This window comes from Macaca nemestrina, unplaced genomic scaffold (genome assembly GCF_043159975.1).
Source record: "Macaca nemestrina isolate mMacNem1 unplaced genomic scaffold, mMacNem.hap1 Scaffold_81, whole genome shotgun sequence".
NCBI classification, from domain to species: domain Eukaryota; kingdom Metazoa; phylum Chordata; class Mammalia; order Primates; family Cercopithecidae; genus Macaca; species Macaca nemestrina.
In genome coordinates, this window is record NW_027257872.1 from 185,171 (window position 1) to 201,083 (window position 15,913).

Sequence of the window (15,913 nt, forward strand, 5' to 3'; positions counted from 1 at the left end):
ACCCCAGGGAGGCTGGGACTGGAGACAGCCTGGAGCTCTAGGCAATCCTGGCAACCACATGTTTCCCGAAGTGGCTGCAGACAAACTCCTGCTTCCAAAACCTGGCACGGGCTGTGTGAGGCCTGGAACGCGGGAGGCGCGTTTCGCAGGGTCCCTGCTCACATACAAAAGCAAGGCTAAGAGCAGATAAATTATTTAATTACCCTCTCATGGTTATCAAGTCAAGTCATAGTCTCTTAGACTTATGTGTGACTAGAAGTATACACATTATGGAAGTGTATATAAATGTGAATACAGATATGCTTATTTTCCTTTTATATACCTTACATGTATGTGTATACGTGCATATGTATAAAACATGGAAGAAAAAACCATACTTAAGATTTCAAATCTCAGTCACAAAGATCTCAGAAGCAAATTATTATTCTTTAACAAAGATGTAACATTTTACATTCTTACAAACAAAATGTTCTCTATTAGCATTTTATTTTAAAAACTAAGAATGCATTGCACTCTCTGTTTCAATTTTTAACTCAGCTCACAAAGGTCCCTGTACAAAGACCTCCGTGCCACGGCAAGGATGGCGGTGGTCACACCTGTGTCCATTTATCCTCTCTACATCTAGGCTCCTCTCCCTGAGGCAACAGCACCTCCGAAGTCACAGCCTGGCCTCCCATCTCTCCCCCGTCCCGGGCTTTTTGGCATGTTGGTCTGCTGCACACACCTCAGCAAATACTGCTGATTAGCCAGAATCGCCCAGAAATCTCTTAACCTTGATTCTGGTTGCTTTTGTAATTTGTAATATCTGTACTTCTGGTGTGATTTGAGAAACAACAAATTTTAAAATTAGAGAAGATGTGGTTTTTATTCTCTCCTTTCTACTTGCAACCTTGAAAATTCAAGTAGCAGCAAGGGTTTGTTGAAAGTAACTTCCACCAAAGAGAACCTATTACAAAGGTACTACAGAGTGTCAAATAACCACATAGATGTAAAATAGAGATGCAGACACAGATATAAAATCCAATGGTTAAACCAAACTGAGAAATGCTTGCCAGTTTGATAGGACTTCTAAAACTTGACATAAATGTTGGCTGAGGGATACAAGATGTTATGAGATGAGTGAGATGCTTGGCCTAGAACCACAGGCTCTCTCCTCTTTACAGCAGAAAATCCGTAAGGAAGTCAAATCTGAAAGAACCAGGTACCATTGAATGGCATACTCAGCCATCCTTCCCCATTCCTGGGCCAGCTGCGGTGAGTGCAGCCAGTCGTTCACCAACACCCATCATCCATCCTCAAGGCTACGGCTACACTTTACTCCCAGGCTCCCTGCCATTATGTAACTTAGGTAAATCACGGCCACTCTCACCTTAAGCCTCCCCTGCCAGCATGGCAATCACCCAGTCCCAACCACAGCAAGGACAGCCATGTCCCTGGGAATGCAGAGCAGGGGTCGGGAAGAAACCTGGATCTCTGAATACCTCATGGAGCAGTCACCAGCCTGGAACATCCTCCCTGACGGCTTTGCAAGAGAGAAGAACTCCTTGGTTCCTCAAGCTACAGTACTGCAGAGTCTCAGGTCACAGCATCCTTACCTACCCTCGTCAGGAACCGTTCATGCTCATCAAGACATGAGAACAAAACTGCAGTGGCACAGTCACACTCAATGCAGACCACCTGCCGCTCACATTCATCGGATTAACACCAAAAGGCCACCTTGGTGGATATCCTGGATGTGGACACTTGGCGGCTTTTTGCTGGAGACGCGCTTTGTACATTTATCGCACGACCATCTTGGCGTCAGGAGGGGCTGTGCAGATGGCAGCTGTGCACGTCACAGGGAGTCTCACTTGCTGGACTCTCAGCCAGCTCCCACTATCAGTGCCCGCAGAGTCCTCTCCTCCGGGAGCACGTGCTTGGACGCCACAGTAGCCTGTGGATCCACACAACAGCACTGTGTGCCCCAGGAGCTTAGAAAGTACCACTGCATCAATGCCTCCACAGGTGAGGCCGGGGGCAGAAGCCAACCTCAAGCAGTTACGGTCCTCCGTGGGGCTGGCGTCCAGGCAGGAAGGCGGCTCAGCGGCTCTCCTCTCACTGTGAAAAATTCCTAGGTCCCCACATGAACAGAACCCTAAATAACACGCAACAAACAACAGGAACGAGAACACGACCAGCAGCTTCTGAGAAGAGCAAGCTGGACTGATCATGAGACACCTGACGGGGACGGTGCCAGAGCCCCTCCCGGTAACCTGTGAGGGCAGCGCTGCCAGCATCTCCCTAAAACCAGCCCAAGTCAAGTTAGACTTGAGGCTTTCCAGGAGTGGGTAGATCCATTCAATCCCACAGTCTGAACCTTCCAGGCCGTGTCTCATGGCCCTCATCTCACATATGGGAACCCGGACGCTGCACCATAAACACAGCCCCAAGCCCTCGTTCCTTCTTCAACACCACACCCCAGTACAGTAAACACTTAGGATCTGGGCATTCACGTAAAATACTGCTTAACTAAAACTTCTGATTTAGAACATGTTTAATTCCTACTCACAGAGCTGAAAGTGTTTTGTCCTAGAAGGCGGTAGCTGTAACTTAGCATGAGAGAAGAAGGGTTCAGAGTGGTGCCAAGTATTAAATATTCCTCTAAATCTATTCACCAGATCGCCATGCTATTGTCACCTGCTTCATTTTCTGTCCTTAAAAGACATAATAGTTACTTTTCAAAATAGACAACCTGTTTTACTGATGCTTAGCTATAAAGTAGCGAGCTATGTATCCAAAAGGGAGATATGGGGAAACAGAAAATGTCCACAAGCAATCGGGTGGGGAGGGGGGCAGTTGCAGCAGCACCTGGCTCTGTTGCGTTGTGAGCCAGCCACGTGGGATGGACAGCTCACTTAGCCACTGAAATTATATCATCTAAGATTTTGTTGCAGTTACTTTGACAAATTCTCCCTCCTGCTATGAAGAGTAAGGTTTGAGGGGTTTTTTTGTGTTTTTGTTTTTTTTGACTTGGAGTCTCGCTATGTCACCCAGGCCGGAGTACAGTATTACAATCATGGCTCATCGCGGCCTTGACTTTCTGGCTCAAGCAATCCTCCCGCCTCAGCCTTCCAAGCAGCTGGGACCCATAGGCGAGTTTGATTTCTTTGCTAACGAATTCCTAATTCATCTCGCAGTGGGCCTATCAAGGCCATATGCCCGGACGTCCACCTTACCGACCGTCCGTGTGGTCTCTAAAGTGGATGCACTCCGGTTGCCCGGGCTCTGCACGCGATGCTGAGTCTCCAAGTCTGCCGCTGTATAAGGGACTGACAGCCCCGAGCGTCTCGACCTGCCACCATGAGCCGGGCTTTATTCCACAGGGCAACTCTGCTTCCCGTGATGAGATGCAGCACGTGAGCACAGATCAAAGGGCATCAGCAACTAACCCATTCCCCTGGTACTAAGTAGAGGACCAAGAGTTTAGTTCCTTACTTATTTACTACGGGCTTGATTCAAAACAGCTTTCTGGGATCCTGGGGACAAACATCTCCAACTGGTGAGAATTCTGGCTTTAGTAACGGAAGAATCACCTAATGCCCATTTTGTAACTGCTGTTCTCATCAGAACTTGAGGCCAAAGAGAAAAATAAAAGGGGGAGGCTAAGATCGTGACACCCCAGTTTGCACAAGGCCAACCAGCCTGCTTGAGGGGGTGAAAGGAGTAGGATTTTTAAACTGCTGAGTTTTAAAAACATGGCTGTAGGCTGGGCGCACTGGCTCACGTCTATAAGCCCAGCACTTTGGGAGGCCGAGGTGGGAGGATTGCTTGAGGCCAGGAGTTCAAGACTGGCTTGAGTAACACAGCAATACCCTATCTCTTTAAAAAGAAAAAAAAAAGGTTATTAAAATAGTAATAAAAAGTTTAATACAATAAATTACTATATCAACATGGCACCCCCAGCTGTCAGAGGAGGTACAATCTCTGTGGCTATGATGAGATCTGGAGAGAAATGTAACTGGCATCATAGGGAAGGTCAACCCCAAAGCCCCACGGCAGTACTCCTGTAAAGTGTGTTAACCAGCATGAAGTCTCCTCCACAATCAGAAGCCTGGTTTAGAGGAACGCTGTCCACGGGACCTGGGTGGACTCCAGACGCTGGCTGACCAGACAACCCCCCCCCCGGACCCTGCCGGCAGCCCCAACTGGACAGAATGACCTCGTGAGTGTCCTTTCCCGCCACAAGCTGCAGACCTTGAGCCAGTCCTGGCTGTGACTGAGGCTGCGCATAAACATCTGCACCCAACAGCTCACCTTTGTATATGACACGCCCAGTCCACTTCATTTCAAATGTTACGCTCGCCCCAAGGCGAACATGGATGTTACAGGTTAACTCACTGCATGTGTGCTAGACTTTCCCTGTAAGTGTTCAGACATTGCACGAACCGGATGAACAAACCCCACTTTCCCTGTAAACGTTCAGACATTCCTTGAGCCCGATGAACACACACAGCCAACAAACCCCGGAACGTGTAACGCCGCGGCCTCCTCTCCTCCTGAGGGGCGTGTGCTTACAGCTCCCCCAAGACCACATTTCCCAAAGCACAGAGTGTTACTCTGAAAATAAAACCTCCTTTTTCCTTCCTCTGTACATCTCGTGGTCATGTTAACAACTATTGCTACAAATGCAGAGAAATGGGGTATCATCCGTGCTGCTCACCGAATTCCTAGCACCAAAGCTTCAGGGCCCCCCAGTCTGAAGGAAGCTTCTATCGCCCTAAAGCCAACTCTGGAGACGAAGGCCGAGCTGGGGAAAGGCTGTGTCACCGCAAATCCACACCACGGGGCCCTCTGCAGTTGTGTGTAACGAACTCTTGGCCTGTCCTGGGGTTTGGGGAAATCAGAGCGTACGCAAGCAGATACCGTACGCTCTGCCATGGGACCGTGAAGTCTGCGGAACCTCAGAGGAACATGGAGACAAACGGTGGCACGATTCTCACAGGCCGAGCCTCGATGGGCGCCCGTGTCAAGAACACAGACACGCCGGGAGGGACAGCAGATGCAGTCAACGCCTGCAGCCCCAGCACATGGCAGCGTCCAAGTGTGGGGGTCTCTGGCCAGGCTCCACCACAATTGCCATATTCTGTGGCAAAATTTTAAAAATAGGTTTTAACTAGTTATAACTCTAACTTGTTTTACACATAAACAGAACACAGGGTACCAACAGGCTCCAAAATACTTCACCTAGAACCAAGTCTAGAATGCAGATGGCTGCTGCTCCGAGTGTGACAAGTCCCCTTGTAGTGTCATAAATCCTAGATCTAGGTGACTAAGTGCTCTTCCTAAACCAGACAGCACCCTGAGGCTCTGAGGGCACCCTCTGTCCCCAGGCCAGTCCATCAGCCCCGGCAGAAGCTGCTAGAGTAAGAGCCTGTGGATTTGTATTGGACGGATGCAAACCAGGCAAAGTCACAGGGGCTCGTTCTGGAAGCCCATCCGTTTACCCACTCATGCCATGGAGAGCCGTTCCCCCAACTCCACACCCGCAGTCATGCTGAACCACAGCAACTGGCTTTTAGGCCTTCAAGCCACTCCTTCTCACCGCTGGACAGACCCTTCTCACACCGTGAGGCCCAGAGTAGCCTTAACAGGTGGTCCCAGCAGAACTGGCCACTGCATGAATTGATACTTTGTGTGTGGGGGGGTGGTTGTTCTTCTGTCACTCAGGCACAGTGCACCATAAGTACAGTGGTGCTATCATGGTTCACTGCAGCCTCAACCTGCCAGGCTTGGGTGAACCTCCAGCCTCAGCTTCCGAGTAGCTGGGCCCACAGGTATACATCACCACTCCTATTTAATTTTTTGTAGAGTCAGGGTCTTGCTATGTTCCCCAGGCTGGTCTCGAATTCCTGGGCTCAAAAGTGAACTGCCCACCTCAGTCTCCCAAGGTGCTGGGATGACAGGTGTGAGTCACTATGCCCAGCCTAGAATTGGTTTTTCTTAAACCTGAGTTTGACACATGAACCCCACTTACATAGATATCAGCACACTCTCACAGCTCGAGAGTTTTTCTGAATCTCGATTCTGTCCGTTCAAGATCAATATCTAAGAAAGGGTGAGAACTGACCCTCCCTCCGTGAAGCCTAAGGGCAAATGCAGCAGTATCTCAGTGTATGAGGAGACAAAGTAAGAAGGTGGAAAATACACACTGAAATTCTAGTGCTAGAATCATAATCACCAACACTTTAAGAGGCAATCTGCTTTCCAAAACATGTAGCTGCTGGATTAACTTCAAAGTCACCAGATTCCACAGGCAGTAGCTCACAGGGGCACAGCTTTCTAAGGCCGCACAGCCTGGGGCAGCGTAACAGCCTCGGGGCAAAGCAAACTAAACAAAGGCTTGGTTCTCTCAAGGAGGAATGTGCTCAAGTCCTTCCAAATAGATTCTTCTTCTAAGTAAGTTAGATGCCTCCTACAATACTGTTTCCAGTGCCAGTGTGTTCAGAAACATGAAGTTGAAACTACATCTCAGGACCCCAAAATCACTACGATAAAGGGACGTCAAAGTGAGGAAGAGCTTAGAGCAAACCTGCCTCCCATGCTCTTCCGAACAGAGACAGCTACTGGGGGGAGGAAAAAAAGCCACGTACCTCCCTCACAACCGATCCACAAGGAAATTCCTCATGGACAGAGGAGAGAATTCAAAGTCCCCATCTGCACACGGAGATAAATGCGGATCTGGCTGCTTCCTCTGGAAAGGTACACCAGAAACACATTTGTCTGATCTACCTGTGACCTGGAAACCCATCCCTGCTTGGAGCCGTGCCTCCCTTCCTGGACCGAACCAACGTACATCTCATATATATTGATGTCTCACGTCTCCCTAAAATGTGTAAGACCAAGTTGTGTCCCAAACACCTTGGACACATGTCCAGGACTTCCTGAGGCTGTTGCAGTGTGTCCTCAACCCCGCCTGAGGCTGTGTCTTTCACCTTGGGAAAATGAACTCTCTATGGGCCGAGAACCGTCTCAGAGATCCTTCTGGTTTACAGGAAGCATTCTTTCCTGCGAGTATATCAATGAAATCATGTGGAATTACAAAATGCCACTTTAGTAAAGGCCAAAGGAATTAGGATTCGATGTGCTTCAAAAACAACACAAAAATAACGTTCTATTTGTCAATGGACCATGAAGCCCACACCCCCTTTTGCAGTGAAGATGTCAAACGGGACGAGAGGCCCCTCCTGCGGATGCTACCCTCTGACCCCACTTCCCAGAGTCCAGTTTCCTGCTGCTCAGGGAACAGCAACCCCAGCTTCACGGGGCTCAGGCCTCCAAACCCAACTCCCACCCATGCTGGAGAATCACCCCAGGGACTAGCAAACTGGCAGGTGCAACTCTCACCTCATCCCCTTAAAGGGGAAAAGGCACCTTCCCGCTCCTCTTCCTGCTGGTGGGAACAGGGTCAGGAGCTGGAGGGTCAGGAGTCGGGCGGCAGAACGGAAGCAGCCTGGGTCCCTGCTAGTCAGAGTTGGCAAATGCCAACCATCCCCGACATTCACTTTGCAAATAAATCCTTCTCTTTTGTCAGGTCCCTGGTTATAAGTTTGCACCCATAACTTAAAAAGAAAAAAAAAAAAAACCTCAGGTAAAAAATCGGTGTTTGGCTGACGGTATTTCAATTATCTTGGGGCCTTGGGTCAAATGACGGCAAAACAGGAAACTGAACGCTGTTATTCAGAAAACTACCTTCCAGCGCCGTCTACCCTCCCAGGCTATCACCTTATGGTTGTTTGTCTGCTAGATGATTAACAATAACTGCTCTGAAAACCTAGGTGTACAGAACAGACAAGAAGTCAGCTCGGGTTGAGGGGAAGCAGGATAAGACCCCCTTCCCCGCAGGATGGTGGAAGAGGAGGAACCTTCAGCACCTGGGTTTTCAGGATGCTGGATCTCTCAGAGCATCTCTCACAGCTCAAGTACAGCCAGACCCTCCTCTGACACAGCCTGTTCAGACGAAGGTGGCACCTGCCCTAGAGACCCACAGCCCTGTGCGGGGCTCAGCTGGAGCTGAACTTTCCTCCCTTGGTAAGCGTCAGGGCCAGGGGTGGGGAGAGGAGAGAAGCAGCAGGCCTGAGGGGCACTGTGGAAACTCCATGCCGCGCTAACTCTCATCTGATGTGCTCCGGCCAAAGCCACGCTTCTCGGAGGGAGTTTCCCTTCACACATGCGGAAATCATCAACATCTAGTCTCCCCACAGAACAGATCCTTCCCCAGGAGGCAGATGCTTGGCTGTAACACGGGGTAATGAGTGGCGCGCCTTCGTGCCCATTCTGTAGTGTTTCCTGTTACCTATTTTACCTTAAGCTACAAATGATTCCCGTTTACACGGGACACAGTGACACAGACAGCAAAACACATGAGATTCAGTGTGATTCCACACCCGTCACTGCTGACCTCAAGTGCTTTGTTCGTTTTGCTTCTAGAGTTTGTACTCTCTCCCGGGGTTCCAGGCCTGTGGATTCAACCAACCATAGATCAAGATTTTTTTTTAATGTGTTTGTACTAAGCATTCAGACTTTATTATTCATTAAACAACTACTCGCATGGCATGTGCATGGTATAGCTGTTACGAGCAACCCTGACATGACTGTCTGCAGGAGGATGTGCATATGTCATATGCAAACACGATGCCATTTTATTGCAGGGACCTGAGTGCCCACAGACCTTGGATTCCATAGGCAGTCCTGCAGCCCACCCCCATGGGCACTGTGGAATGGCTATAATAGAAAATATAGAGGTTTTAAACCAGTTATATACTAAATCTAATTGTTTGTTAAGAAATTACCGTGTATCACTTGTATTATTTGGAAGTCCTTCCTGGCCCAGAGACTTGACATGTTCTTATCTTTTTGTCCACGGATCTAGCCATTCCAGTAAGCTTATTGAACACAAATCAATTTTACAATTAAATTCTTACAGGAATCACACTCAATCTGTAAGCTGCTTTGGTTTTTAAAGTGAAATAACCAATAGTTTTGCAAACCAGCTATATCACAGAATAGGATAAAGCAGCCCCATGACATGCAAAAACATGGGGTTTCAAAGCTAACCAGTATAAAACACGTTACAAACCCCTAAATATGAAAACGTTTTACACCACAACAGATATTCCAGAAAAAAACAGGATGTTCAAAAAAGCCCTTTGCAGAAAAGCACTTTCCCCTTCATTTTTCACACGGTTTCCAGAAGCTTGTGTTTGGCGATGACCATGAACCAGAAGTAGCGTCCGCTGCAACTACTGCCACCGCAACACAGAATATTAAGGCGTTAAAAAAAAGGACACAGCATATTTCCTATTGTTGAGAACAGGTAGAGTGTTATAAAAATGAGAGTGTTCTAAAGTCAACAATGTTCAAATTCTAGGTCTCCCGCAGACATTAGACGGTAACCGCCAAAGCTTATGTACTTGGCAACGTTCAAGGAGACCAAGTTCAGAGCTGTCACAATGCAGCACCATCCTCACGCGATTATCTCAGGCGGGTTTGAGGGCAAGTGCCCCCGTCACAGCGGGAAAGCTGCCCAGCCCAGCACTTCCTGAGATCACAGACCTTCGCCTTCCCACGTCTTCAATAGTTCCTTTACACCGGGAACCAGACAACAAAACCTAAAACACTTCCTCAAATCTCAAGACAGTCTTTAGAGCTCTTTTCCTTCCCCTTCTCTTACTGAAAAAGCCTATTTTGTAAGCAACCTGTAGTGCTTCCCAGAGCTGGGGCGGGAGGAGAGCTGGTGTTGGGTAGACCGAGTTTCAAGCGTGGGGAGACCAGGAAGTTCTGGAGATGGATGGCGGTGATCGTGGCACCACAGTGTGAACACACTTAATGCCTCCAAACCATACACTTAAAAATAGAGTGCTATGTAATTTTACCGCAATCAACACACTGAGAAAACTCATCTATAATTACTGTCATTTCCAATATCTTGCACCCTGTAAGTTGCATTTGCTTTTGGAAATCCTCAGAGCAATCTTGAAAGACTAATACCCTAATCATCTCTGAAACGCAGGCAAAGTCGTTCAAGGGTTTGGTTATAGGAAAGTAGCTGGAAAGCAAAGCGCCCGTTAGACATGGCAGCCGTGGTAGCACAAACACATGGTAGGAAGATGGTGGTCATGCTACACACAGATGGGAAGGGTGTGGGGAGCCACAGCACCGGATACTCGGGAGGCACCTGGGCAGGAGCTGAGAATGTACCAAACGCGTTCGATCATGCAACATTCACGGACCGTGAGTCCAGCCACCGCCACTGACATCCACTGTGGCCGGGGTGTCCTCTGCCACAGAGATACACACCCTGCCAAGGATAGTGTACAGATTAAACGTCAAAGCACAGACATGCTCAGGTCCCGCTGTTCACATAGAAGCAAACACAACATATTTCCCAGACCCCAGCAGCATGACTCTCCACTTGACTGCAACCCGGTCCCATTTATTCTCGAACCCATCTCTCCCGGACCCCACAGCATGACTCTCCACCTGACTGCACCCCATCCTGTGCATCCTTGCATCTGTGTCTCGGCCCTCACTCACTCCCTCACTTCCTCGTTGGGTCAGGAACCAAAAGTCCACTGTGTCCCTGGTGCACTGAGCTTTGTCAGGGGCCTCTGGGCCGCATGCTGGGACACGCAACTAGGAACTCCCAGTGCACACGTTGGTCTCCTGCAAGACGCTTGGCTCTTATGTGCGGGAGCCGGGAGCCGGCACCCACCCCTACAATTGACTGCACTCTTAGAAAAGTCACAGAAGGCCCCTCACCAACCCAGCAGCACCCTGAGGCCACATCCCACTTGCCTGCTGGCTCCTGAGCCTCCCACCCTGTGATGACTCGCTCCTTCAGTTCCCCGCCTTGAATCCACTGGTTCCTCTCCTCATGGGCCTCTTTCCTGTCGTCTTCCTGTCATTTTCCTGCCAGCAAGCACATTTCCTGTCATTTCCCTGAAATGACATATTTCCTGTCATTTTCCTGTCAGCAAGCACATGTATCCAGCCTGACCTTGCTGATGTGCTCCAGCTGGCCCTGGACTCGAACCGCGCTGCTGCGGCTTTCCATCAGTGTGACATCTGCGAGTTACCTCCTGGGAAATGCCAGGTGATGGTAACATCAACCAAGAGGCACCGCTGAGAAGCAGAACGCATGGTGCGGTGCCCAGAACGTCACGTCCTTGAACAGACGCTCCGTGTCTTCTCCTCTTCTGCCAGAGCTTCACTGTAGGAAGGCGGCCATTCTTCCAGTGCTGCTACTTCCAACACCGGGGAAAGCAAGCTTCAGAAATGAACGGTGTCAAAGAGGCAGGACCCACCAGCGGCCGGACGACCGCAGCCCCAGCATTCCCCAGTCACCATGGCTGACAGCCCAGGCTCCAGAAATGCACAGCTTCAACCTTAGGAGAAAAAACCCTCCCAAGCCAACTATTATTTTCAACAATGGGATTGGGGAGTGGGGCGTTCTAACCCTGCCTCTCTCAACAGCACAGATCATCAGATCCCAGTTCTTATAGGATTGGGGAGTGTGGGGGGATGGTTCTAATCCTGCCCCCCTTCATAAAAAAGAACTGGGATCTGATGATCTGTGCTAGGTCAGTACTTTGCTTCCGCCACATGCAGTCATCCTCAGCACCAGGAAAAGTCAGAAGCATTGAGTGATGATACCAATACCAACACGTGCGGTTCTGACAGCTCCGGTAACTCGCTGCACAGATACAACACAACAGCAGTGAGATCCACGGACATCACCAGTCTTCCCAACGACTGTGTTCCTGAATCTTCTGCGTTCGGAATAACGGTCTTCTTTGCCAGGGCTGAGCCATGCTTCCCTGTTGCCTGTCCTCTGCCTTCACCAGCTTCGTGCACGTTTCCGGGCAAGTGTTTGTGCAGGTGCTATCACTTATTTCCACAGCAAGAATATACACAGACACCAGACAGAAATGGGCAACCCCATTAGGAGCTGTGCAGAGAGATCTAACTCATCAGATGTGCCAAATTTCTGTTGCCATAGAAATTTAACTAAACTAACGTTGCTATGACCTCATCTCTTACTGTGCCACTAAAGATCATCCGGGTAAGAGGAGTGTGCCTCTGCATAGCATGTAGCTCACGTTTACATGTCGGTTTTCCCTGAATATGGTTATGAGAGATAGAAATCAGTAAGATGGGGTGTAACATCTAGTGTAGGATCGTTGTGTCTCCTAGGCTCACACACTTCCTTTAAGATCCTCAGAATATGAAGTTTAACTCTGTCGACGTGAGTTACATAGTAACTTGTTTTGGATACTGTCTCTTTCACCATCTAAATATCAACACCAAAGAAGTTCTTGAGTTCCTTTTTAAATTGAAAGGAATTTACAAACCATAAAAGCCCCAATATTAAAGGATACAATTCAGTCTTTTTAGCACATTCTCAAAGCTGCACATCAACCACTAGTATGTAATTCTGGGACTTTTTCACCATGGGCCAAAGAAACCTTGAACCCATTAAGAGTCAGCACCTGCTCCTTCCTTCCGCCAGCACCTGGCAATCGCCAGCCGACTTCCGTTTCTCTGGATTTGCCCATTCTGGACATCTGTTGTGAGAAGAATCGTACAGTGCATGACCTTTGGCGTGACCTTCGGTGCTGACATCTTTCACGTCCAAGGTGAGTGGAATCTCACAGTGAGTGACCTGTTGACAGACACCTGGACTGTTTCTACTACTACAAATAATGCTGCTCTGAAGATTCTTGCATAAGATTTTTTTTTTTGTTTGTAAAAATGTTTTCAATTTTCTTGGGCATATGCCTAGGAGTGAAATTCCTGGGTCGTATGGTGATTTCATGCATAACTTTTCTGAGGAACTGCCAGACTTTTCCAAATCAACTGTACCATTTTACTTCCCTTCCCACTAGCAATATATCAAGATTTCAGTTTTCCCAAATTCACCACCAAGTCACTGTCCAATACTGGGATTTTACCCATCCAGTGGTTGTGAAGTGGTATCTCAGTGGTTTTGATTTCCATTTCTAAGATGACGAATTCTGCTAAACATCTCACGTGCTTTTTAAGGCATTTATATGTCTTTCTCTGGAGAATGTCTATTCAAATCCTTTTTCCATTTTTAAATTGGATTTTTATTAAGAGCTTTAAAATATATTCTTGATATCAGGTCCTTATCGTGATAATGTATCCTGTTCTGTGGGTTGTCTTTTTACTTTAATAGTATCCTCTGAAATGAACATTTTTAATTTTGATACCGTCTTTTTCCCTTCAGTTGCTTGTTATAGCTTTAGACGCCTCAGCCAAGGAAACATTGCCTAATCCAACCTAACAGTTTCTCGAGGATTCTCCCCTGAAGGTGTCATGGGCTGAACTGTCCCATTCCCCGCCCCCCAAGATTCCATGTTAAAGTCACAACCCCAGAAACTTAAAATGTCACTGTATTTAGATACAGGGCCTTAGCTTGGTAATTTAGGTCCCATAAGATCTTAAGAGTAGGGCCTGATCCAGTATGACTGGTGTTCTTTTAAGATAATTTAGACACAGTCCTTAGTGCTCCATGCACATAAGAGAAACCTGTGAAGACGCAGAGAAGACGCCATCTACACAGCATGGGGTGAGGCCCCAGAGAATCCAACCTTGCCCCCACCTTGATCCCAGGCTTCCAGTCTCCAGGAAAAAGGAAATAAGATGCTATTGTCTAAGTCGCACGGTCTGTGGTGTCCGTTATGGTACCCAGCAGACTGACAGAATGGGTCTCAGTCAGCTCCTTACGTTGGATTCATGTTGAGCTTTGCTTGTACGGTGAGGAAGGGTCCAGTCCATCCTTTTCCATGTGGATACCCAAGTTGTCCCGGCACCACTGAGTTGTGAAAGGCAAAAAGTAAAGCATCCCTTACCGTCCTTTCTCCATCAACAGATTAGAAGATACACTGAAGAATCGTGGACAATTTTGTCAGTTTAAGCCAGTGGTTTTCAAACTTTTGGGTCTCAGGAACCCTTTGCACTTTATTAAAGAGCACAAAAAAGCTTTCTCATCAAGCCGGGAGTGGTGGCTGCTCATGCCTGTAATCCCAGCACTTTGGGAGGCAGAGGCAGGTGGATCACTTGAGGTCAGGAGTTCGAGACCGGCCTGGCCAACATGGTGAAACCCCGTCTCTACTAAAAATACAAAAATTAGCCTGGCATGGTGCCGAACACCTGTAGTACCAGCTACTAGGGAGGCTGAGGCAGGAGAATCGTTTGAACTCAGGAGGCAGAGGTTGAAGTGAGCTGAGGTCACACCACCGCACTCCGGCCTGCGTGGCAGAGCAAGACTCCGTCTCAAAAAAAAAAAAAAAAAAGTAACAATTTAGTTTATTTTACAAGGATAAAGTCATTACATCTTAACACAGTCTTAAAGAAGAAACCATTTTCCAAAATCAGCAGCAGCGTGGCAACAGTTTGTGGTGCTGTGAAAACACCTAACATCTCTGCACCTCAGACAGCAGGGTTCTCATGCCTGCATCTGCGTTCAGTGGGCTGTAGAACCGTGACTGAAGTTTATGAAGAAAGTCCAACCCCATACTGATATACAATTAGGAAGCGGTATTTTCACTGTGTTTTCAGATCACTTTAGTTATTCTCTGCTGCCAAATGTAACAAGTGGCACTTCCGTACAGGCTGTCTGCAACACAGTCTGTGCTCTGCTCGTTGGACCTTTCTGCCCCAATTCCTTCTAAGTCAACTGGTCCGTCTTGCACTTGAATGGCTTTTACCAGCACACGATTTTGTAATCACACATTGGTTAGATAACACTAATTCAGAGTTATGAGCAGCTTCCACATTTCGTTATATGTAAAAAACCAAACCAAACCAAACCAAACCAAACCAAACCAAACCGCATCAATATCATTAATCACATGAGAAAGTGGTAGACACAAGATTTTTATATTTTAATATTCGCTGGAAAGCTCAAATGTCTATCATTGGGAATAATGTAAGGTACTTTCCTTGAGATGAAAGTCATTTTGTTCATTTTTCAGGCCACACCTGCAAATACCTCCATCTGAAGTGGCATCTTTTGTAAGTCATTCTTTATATAAAGGCGGCCGTTAGTGGAAGAAGTGGTTCTGCAGGTTCATAGTTCAGAGGCACCAGTGCTCTCCCAAGAGATAACCATAAAATCCGCAGAAGACGCACCTGTGCACACTTCCTGTTTCTCACTCAGAACATTCCAGAAGGAACCCTGAATCCCAATGCCACAGCGGGACTGAAGTTTGCTCTCACCCACACAATACACCCAGGGAGATCCCCCAGCCCCCACCCCGAGGCCCCAGCCTTGGTCCTCTGTCTGGTCTAGGAGGGCTCCTGCAGCTCCAGCCTAACAGGGAACAGAAGGCACCCACATGTCAGAAAGCCCTTCCAAGGCCTGGCGAGCACTTCTGTTTATGTGCCAGTCAAGTGCGTTTGACAATTCTACAGCCAGCTGTATGGCAGGCAGCGAGGTATCCAGCAAATACTCAGGGCTCACGTTACTGAGGAAGGAAGGTGCACAGCGAGGTACCCAGCAAGTACTCAAGGCTCACGTTATGGAGGAGGAAGCCAGGCAGATAGTGAGGTACCCAGCAGGGTTCACGTTACCGAATAGGAAAGGAGGGTGGAGACAAGCGGGCTGGAACAGTCTGTCATAACCTTTAGCATTTACAAGGCTCGCTGAAGATTATCTGATTTGATCTTAACAGCTCACAAGATAGGCAGAGGCATGACTGTTTTCACTTCATAAAAAGAGATCCCGGGAACTGATGATGACCACGTGCTCTTCCCATAGGCTCCCAGAAATCCTCCTCAGATCATCTCTCAGTTGTATACATGTGGTAATATCTCAGTCACGTCCCCTCTCTGCAGGGGAATTTTACTGCCG